This window comes from Cyprinodon variegatus, unplaced genomic scaffold (genome assembly GCF_000732505.1).
Source record: "Cyprinodon variegatus isolate N-32 unplaced genomic scaffold, C_variegatus-1.0 Scaffold476, whole genome shotgun sequence".
Lineage (NCBI taxonomy): Eukaryota > Metazoa > Chordata > Actinopteri > Cyprinodontiformes > Cyprinodontidae > Cyprinodon > Cyprinodon variegatus.
In genome coordinates this window covers 118629-127169 of record NW_015150929.1, presented here as the reverse complement: position 1 = coordinate 127169, position 8541 = coordinate 118629, and positions in this window count along the sequence as shown.

Genomic DNA, 8541 nt, shown 5'->3' with positions numbered 1-8541 from the left:
ATTATTTGAATGTCAGCAGACAGCAAGAAGCCTCCCAGATCTCCAGATGCATTTGAGATATCAAAAAAGTACTCCAGAGTGTTGTTCAGCATGGGGGTGAGTAGAAAATGAAGGCTAATCATGTTTTGGGTGTACTATTCCTATAAGGTAGAGTGAAGAGAGCCAAGAAGGCAGGCAAGACCACAGCTGACTGATAAGAGCTGGAAAGATGGAGCCTGTTATTTCAAGTGCCAAGTCAACTGCAACTGGACAGAGGACGGGCAAACAGGGCAGGAATACAAGCAAACTAATCTGAACCTAAGATGTAATACACTTCTGTAAGCCCCATACATTTCTAAACACTTGTCTTTCTCTGAGAAGGTGACATAATTCCTCTTTATATCATTGAGAAAAAACATGGATGCATTTGACTTTGCTATAACTTGCTTCTGTTTTTGTTTGGTAAATGACAAATGTGGACTATTTCCTGTTGGATTTTTATGTCCAAATATGTAAAATCCTAGGATTAAAACAGGATGTGCTTTGTCTTTACTATAACTAAAAGCCAGTCTGGTCCGGCACTAAGCAAGAAAAGGTAAAGATTTGTGCTCCGATGTAGGAACGGATGGAAACAACTTGAGTAACATCTTTGAGTTTCCACATGACAGAGGCAAAAAAGACCAAAGAGTGCACTGACCACTAATCATAAGTGGATGAGCTCTGTACCCTGCCCAGCAGCTGGCTCTCTATGGCTTATCTGTCATTAGAATATATTAACTAAATATATACTTTGACTACATCTTTTGGTTATATTTTGGCAGCACATAAAGAAGATAAAAATCACAGCAAGATATGTCAGGGTAGGGTGGAGGTTGGTTGAGGACCCAAATGCAGAGATGAGTTTTGCTGATTTAATGAAGGAACAAGTAGTGATGTTAGGCTGGAATCAGTAAGTTTGAAATAGCTTCGATCTTTTTGAGGCAGAGGTTTTGCTGGGAAGTCTTTCAATCTTACCCGCTTCACGAGACGAGCGTTCATTACGTCACAACTCATTTAGAGCTGCACGGGAAACTAGAATAATCTGGGCATTTCCACACTACATGTTAAGTATTTAAATAGCATCAGAATCAAGGCTCGAACCGTGGGTTTTGAGAGGAGGAGAAAGTTTTGCTAGTGACATTATTATTGACATTAATAGTTTAAATCTGAGACAGGGAAAGTATTTATATTTAGGTATAGAATCAAAGACCAGTCCAGATTTATCTTTCTGAGCCATACCTCCTCAGAGAAGAAGACCAGCTTAAATATATATATGAAGAGGAGAGGTAGTGAGACAAAAGAGGAGCAGATTGAACCCAAACACAGTGGAAATAGTTATTATTTTTGTATAAAAATTGTTGAAACTGAAAAGAAAAGTCCACAACCTTCACTATTTTAAAATGTAAGAAACATGGGCACCGTCCCAGTTGCCGAAGCACATACTCCTCCCAAATTCATGTTAACATTCTTTCAAAAACTGCCTAAAGTATGATTTTTATAAGGTACAATTACACAACATTCCGCTAATAAGGGAAAAAATACAGAAAAGGCTTTCATTCAAGCTGTAATGCAGCAGAAGGGATGTTAATCACATAAAGATTTCACAAGTCAGGAATACAAAAATATACATATATCTTCTTTAATCAATATCAATACTGTTATTATGTAACAAAAGAGTTAGGTAACAAATTATTGGAGACACTTGGATACTGACTAATGTAATTCTCATAGCTATCCAGTAGATGCCGCCATTCAAAAGTCTGACAAATGTTTTGAGCTTGGCTTTGACTTTTGGCCAGTTGTGCCAAATATATTAATTGGTTCATGGGGCTTCAAAATTGCCATCACTGGGCAGAGATGAATTTTGCTGATTTGATGAAGGAACAAAATGCACCAGAAACATAAATCCAAAAACAACAAACTGGAACCCAAAAAAACCAAGAGGCACAAGGGAGAAACACATATTTAGAGTAGGCAATTAAGAGAAACCAGCACTGATGAAATGCAGAGGAGGAGTATATATGGCAGACCGAACCAAGAGTGGAGGAATCAGTTAATTGGGAGCAGGTGTGGACTGAAGCAGCTAGAAAGGAGGAAAATGGTACCAGAAATAGACCAAAGAATAAATAAATATTGACAAAACTGAATAACATGTAATAAAGCATAACTGAGAACCCAAAATGAAAAGCTTACACAGAACCAAAAAGTGCAGAGTGCTCACCAGAGTGGGGTTTAGCTGAAGGTAAGCAACAATTGTAATTGTAGTTATCAATAAAATTAATCCTTATCTGATAATCATATCGGTCCGATTCAGCCAAAAAACAAATATCGAAATATATCTGCCTGCATCCACAATCTCCCATATGAGAAAGCAAATACTTGTTTCTGTTTAATGTTTATGACCCATTGGTGAATAATAAATGTGTACATATAGCAGATAGATGGGTGAACTAACTTTTAATATTTTAGTAGCCTTAAAAACCAACAAAGAAAAAAAAAATTATGAACTTCATCCAATAAATCAGAACGAAGGAATGCCTAATTGTGAGTTGAGGGGAAATTTTAATTTTTATTAAATAAACAAGCTTCTAAAAAAAGTGTTGCATGCATTTGTATTCATCAACATTTATTTGATGCCTGTAAATTATAGTCAACTTGAACAATCTGGCTTCAGCAGTCACACTGTAAAACGAGTTCTCATGCATATTTTTATCTCAGCATAAATCTAGCTGCTTGGTAAAGCCCTTGGATGTTTGTTAGGGGACATTAGAGGACAAATAACAGGATAATGAAGTTATTGAAAAGTTTAAAGCCGATTTGGGCTGTAAAACAAAATTCTAAACTCCTCAAAAATCTCAGTTTATTGCGTTATTTAAAATAATGGAAATACTTTTTCTCACAGGGTTATCTACAGAGAAAAGGCTGTCCATCTAAAACAGAGCTCTCCAACCCGCTGCTCCAGAGCCTGAGGTGGCTCTGCTGACCTTCCACATTTTCTCTTATTCATGTTGGTTAAGAAGGATAATTAATGTTTTCAAACTACAAATTAGAAAAAGTGCAAGTTTTAACTATTCCTAACTTTGCTGATTCTTTGCAATGTATATCCTAAACACTATCATACTAAAAGAGCCTCTAAAAATTTTTATCATAAGGTTGGAAATGTACGGAGCCCCTAAAGGGACATGGAGGGGGAAAAAATAACTTTTGCGAGATCCCGCAATACTTTTGCGAAATCACGCAAAACTATTGCGAGATCTTGCAAAAAATAAACTTTTGCGAGATCTCGCAATACTTTTGCGAGATCCCGCGATACTTTTGCGAGATCCCGCAATACTTTTGCAGGATCTCCCTGAATAATTTTGCGAGATCCCACCATAGTTTTGCGAGATCTCACAAAAGTATTTTGGGATCTCGCAAAAGTATTGCGGGATCTTGCGAAAGTATTGCGGGATCTCGCAAAAGTTTATTTTTTGCGAGATCTCGCAAAAGTTTATTTTTTCCCTCCATGGCCCTTTAGGGGCTCCGTAGTATGTGCTTTTTTTCCACACCCCATGGCAGAAAACTTTTTTTTTTTCTGTAAAATATAACTACAGAAATAAACTGTTTGTTCTTTAAACATGATATCAAGTTTCCTATACTACAGCCATGTATGAAATATTATAATCTTTATTTTCTTTAAAGTTCATGTAACATTTTTCACTCCAAACAAGTTTTATTTAGCTTGACTGATGGAAAAAAACGATTCTTTGGGTTGTAAAAGATGCATATGTCTAATCTACACTGTGTGCAGAATTATAAGCATTATTTCGACCACATCATCCTTTTCACACATATTGTCCTACTCCAAGCTGTATTGGCTTGAAAGCAAATCAGGTGGTGTGCATCTCTGTAATGAGAAGGGGTGTGGCCTAATGACATCAACGCCCTATATAAGGTGTGCTTAATTATTAGGCAACTTCCTTAGAGGGGTAAAAACTTTGGTTTTTTTGTTTAAAAGGTTTCAGGAGGCCTTTCTTAAATTGGAGAGTTTTTCTTTTGGTTGGGGTTTCAGGTTTTTTTTGGTTAAACCAAGGTTTTTTTTTTTTACAAGGTAAAAAGTTTCTGAAGATATAAAGTTAAAAATATATAGATATGACTAAGAAAGGGTAAAACTTTTTACATTTTTGGGCATATGGTTGAATGAAAGACTTACTATAAAGTTCATATTAAAAAGATGATTGATAAATGTAAAAGAGCTCTAAATGTTATGCGATGTTTGATTGGGAATGAGTGCGGATCTGAGCGGAAAGCGTGAAATAAATTTATACAGGTTTGATTAGGTCTGTTTTTGATTAAGGATGTATTGCTTTTGGTTCAGCATCAGAGTCATTACTTAAAAAAATGGATATTGCTTAGTATCAAGCATTGAGATTATGCACAGGGGTCACAAGAACAACATCAGCATTACAGGTAAAAATGGTGGAAATAACACTACAGTGGAGGAGATTTCAATTACTTTCTACTTACTGGTTTCAGGTAAAGAATCATTGTGAAATTCATCCATGTCAAGAAATCTTAAAACCATGTTGGGAAAAAGGAAAGAAGTTAAATTTCTTTGGATGGTCAGCAGATAATATTATAAAAGATCTAGAATTGTCTCATGTAAACGTCAGTAGTTCTTAGGTCTTTAATTCATCCATCATTGTTGCCTAATATAGGTACGGATTAGACTTTGCTGTTTAAATGGAAAAACAAGGAGAATATCTCTGATTTAAATATGGTTCAGCAATATTTAGATGAAAAACATTATGGTTTTGTTAAAATTTTTGCTCCAAGATTCCAATAATAGGAATGGTGTTTCGTTTATAGTTCCAGAATTTTTTTTTTAAATCAAGTAAGAGAATCAGTGACGGAGTTTCACTCTATACAGGAGAAATTTATAGGATCATGTTGGCATTAGAATGGATTGAAGAAATCCGTCCATTAAGAAACATAGTTTGGTCTGATTCTAGTTCAGCACTAGTTCAGCACTTTATTTTTATTTTTATCCTGTGTATATATTAGTCTATTTTTTGCATGCCTTATACCCACAGTGTTTTTAGATATTTTTATAATTTTATTTACCTATTCCATATTATATGTTTCATGTTGCACGATTGTACCATAAGAAATTCCTAGTTTGTGAACTCCTTCACTAACAATGGCAATAAACCTGATTCTGATTCTGATTTGGATTCTATGTTCATTTAAACACAATCACTCAGAGAGCAGACCTGATACTGTATTAGCAGAAATTCAGCAATTATTATTTAGAATTCAAGCATTTTGATTAATAGTTTATATTTTATATGGATTCCTTCTCATATAGGAATAGAAGGAAATGAGATGGCTGATAAATGTGCAAAACAAGCAAGTAAACTTAGTTTAATTGATATAATAATTCCATTTAGTAAAGGTATGGGCTAGTATCATCAAAGATTAGCTTGTGGGACCTTTTCGGGTTGATGATGGAGTCAACTCCCAAACCTACTGCCTGTTTCTGGAAGACACCTTCTTCAAACAGTGGCACAAGAAGAAGTCGCCATCATCCAAGAAAAACATTATGCAGGACAATGCTCCATCACACGTATCAAAATACACCGCAGCGTGGCTGGCCAGAAAAACCCTAAAAGGTGAAAAAATAAAGACTTGGCCCCATTGTTCACCGGATCTGAACCCCATCGAGAACCTGTGAGATCTACAGGGAGGCTGTGGCGGCTGCTGCACGCAATATGGATCGCAAACACATCAAGACACTGACAGAATCTATGGATGGAAGGCTTTTGAGCGTCGGTGAAGAAAGGTGGCTATATTGGTCACTGATTTGTTTGTTTTTTAATTTTGCAAATGTTTATTTCAGAATTTGAGTTGTTATATTGGTTTTCCTGGTGAAAATAAACAAGTGTGATGGGTATTTTTTGTTTTTTACTACGTTGCCTAATGATTCTGCACCGTAATATTTACCTGCACACACAGACATCCTTATAAAATGGCCAAACCTAAAAAAGAAATACATCAATTTACAAAAATATGAAACTTTGATATTAAGGAGTCTTTTGGTTTGATTGGGAGCACAATTGTGGCCCAATAATAAATATAACCCTCAAAAATAGCAGTGCTGCAAACTATGGTAACTCTGGAGGAGCGGCAGGGATCGTCAGCTCAGGTGAGAAGATCTGAACTGTCAGGCATGCCCTCTACAAATACGCTTCTTATCGAATAATGCAAAGAAGAAAACCATTGCTAAAGAAATCAATGGCTAAAGGAAAGAAAGCCATGGATGAATCTTAATTAAAGTTTTAATTTTCACTTTAGGTAATGAGGTCAGCCTAATCCTTTTCACTGTATCTTATTGTTGATATCAGTGCTAAATATTCATTAAATACAACGGTAGATAATAAAAAAAAAATGCATCCTCATTATCTATGGGTGTAGAAAGATTTTGTTAAAGTATTCTACTTTCATGTCTGTTTTTATTAAAAACATCCTCATTAAGGATCAAAGAGTAGCCAGAACAGAATAAAATAAAATAGAATACAAGCTATAATATCCTGCAGTAGGGAAAATGAGGTGTTTTAGTGGCAAAGTAAATAGGCAAATGAAAGCATTAAACAACAGAAGTAAAAGAAGACAGACTGTACAGCAAAGGAAAAACATTCACCGGAAAAAAAAAATATATATACTGAGCAGTTAATATGATAATGGTTTACCCTGATTAAATAATAAATGTTTAACATCAGCAGCCATTGCATAGAAATGAAATACTGCAAACAACAGAACGAATGTAGAACATATTTACAGAGCAGGTAAATACTGCACAAATGAAGGCATTGATGTACAAAACAATTAAGCAGATTAAAACTGTCCAAAGAATAGAGTAGGCCTAGCCTTAAATATCATTTAAGCTTGACGGAATACAGCAAATGATTACCTTTTGAGGAATCTTTCCCAAACATCCCCCTAACATCATGTTCTCATAGTTAGGAAAGCAAGACATGGATCCTCTAATTCTGTAGTTTTATTGATTAGGTTGTTTTGGCTATAGCTAGGAAAAATAAAAATGAAAAAAGGATGAAAAAACTGATGCTGCTGTTTTTTTTGTTTGTTTTTCAGTCACCTTGCTGTACCTGCATGCCAACACAAGGGGGCGTCAGTTATAGGACGTTCAGGTTAATGCTTTGTCTTGCTATGCCAGACCTAAGATCTTATAGGGTATATAAAATTATCTGAACCTTTGTCAAGGTTTTATCTATATCTATTATACTGATAAGATAATACAGCTTGATATACTAAGAAACCATGCCTTCCTTCTGGGTTTTATTTTAGTCCAGGAAGACTTTCTTTTTTTTTTATAAGCATTTGAGAACCCACAGCTTTTAAACTTGAGGCAAGATAAGACAGTAAACCCAGATGATGAAGAATTGCTCTACTCTAATCAAGTTTCTGCTTAGTTCTATAACTTTTCTAGCAGGATGTGTCCAAATATTTGCATGTCTGTGGTGGAAGTCTGGCTTTTTAGACTCTCTTTATCTTCATCACTGACCATTTCCTGTTGCTTAGTCAAACAGAATATTTGTTTTTGCTCATTGTATCTCTCTGTAGGATGTGAGCTCTGGTCCTGCATCACTGTGCTAATCTCAGGAGCTGATTCAGTGGTATTCATGTCTCATCCTGCTTTGTCATATGGCCATTTTAGTTTCTCTGGGAAGATCCAGCTTAAAGCAAAATATGCTTTTTATATATTTATATATCCCATATGTAAATCTGTGTGTGTTTGTTTGTTGTATATAAAGTGAGTTTCCATGTATCTGTCTTATCCCTGCCAATGGGTGTCTGGTTAAGACGAGGGGAACAGAAGGCCTTGCATTCCCCTCTAAATTCTCCCTTGAGACTAAACAGGATTCAAGAAGCTTCCGGACCTATAATAGTTTGTTTTCTCTTACATTTTTCCTCCATGTCTCCAGAGCAGAGGCAATAGTTAACAACTAACCACTCTAAATAACTCCCTCTTGTAATTATCTACACTTGACGCTGATCCAAGAGAGCCTTGCTGTTTATAATGGCGAGAAAACTTCAGATAGGATAAGATTTTATTTCACAAATAAGCATAACATGTATTTTAGAGATAAGACTTGCAAGTGTTTTCTTTGATGATGAGGATGATGATGATGATGGCACACCCTAATTTGGACATATTTTCTAAAACAGCATTACGTAGGCATGAGTTGCATCTGTATAAATAGGCATCTTCTTCAGAGGGGTCTGTCTGGCAATGACGTAGGCAGAGGAGGTCTTCATAGTCAGCTAAGACAAAATGACAAAACCAGCATCGGCCTTCAAAATAAAAGTAAAGTTAGTGGAATAACAAACATCGACAAACCCTACACTGTATATAATTTAAAAGTTCTGTAATTTGAGACATTTATTACCAGATATTTTTTCCTTCGATGTTGTGTGATAATACATTATAGATTTGATACATATTAAGTTTTATATGTAGATTAT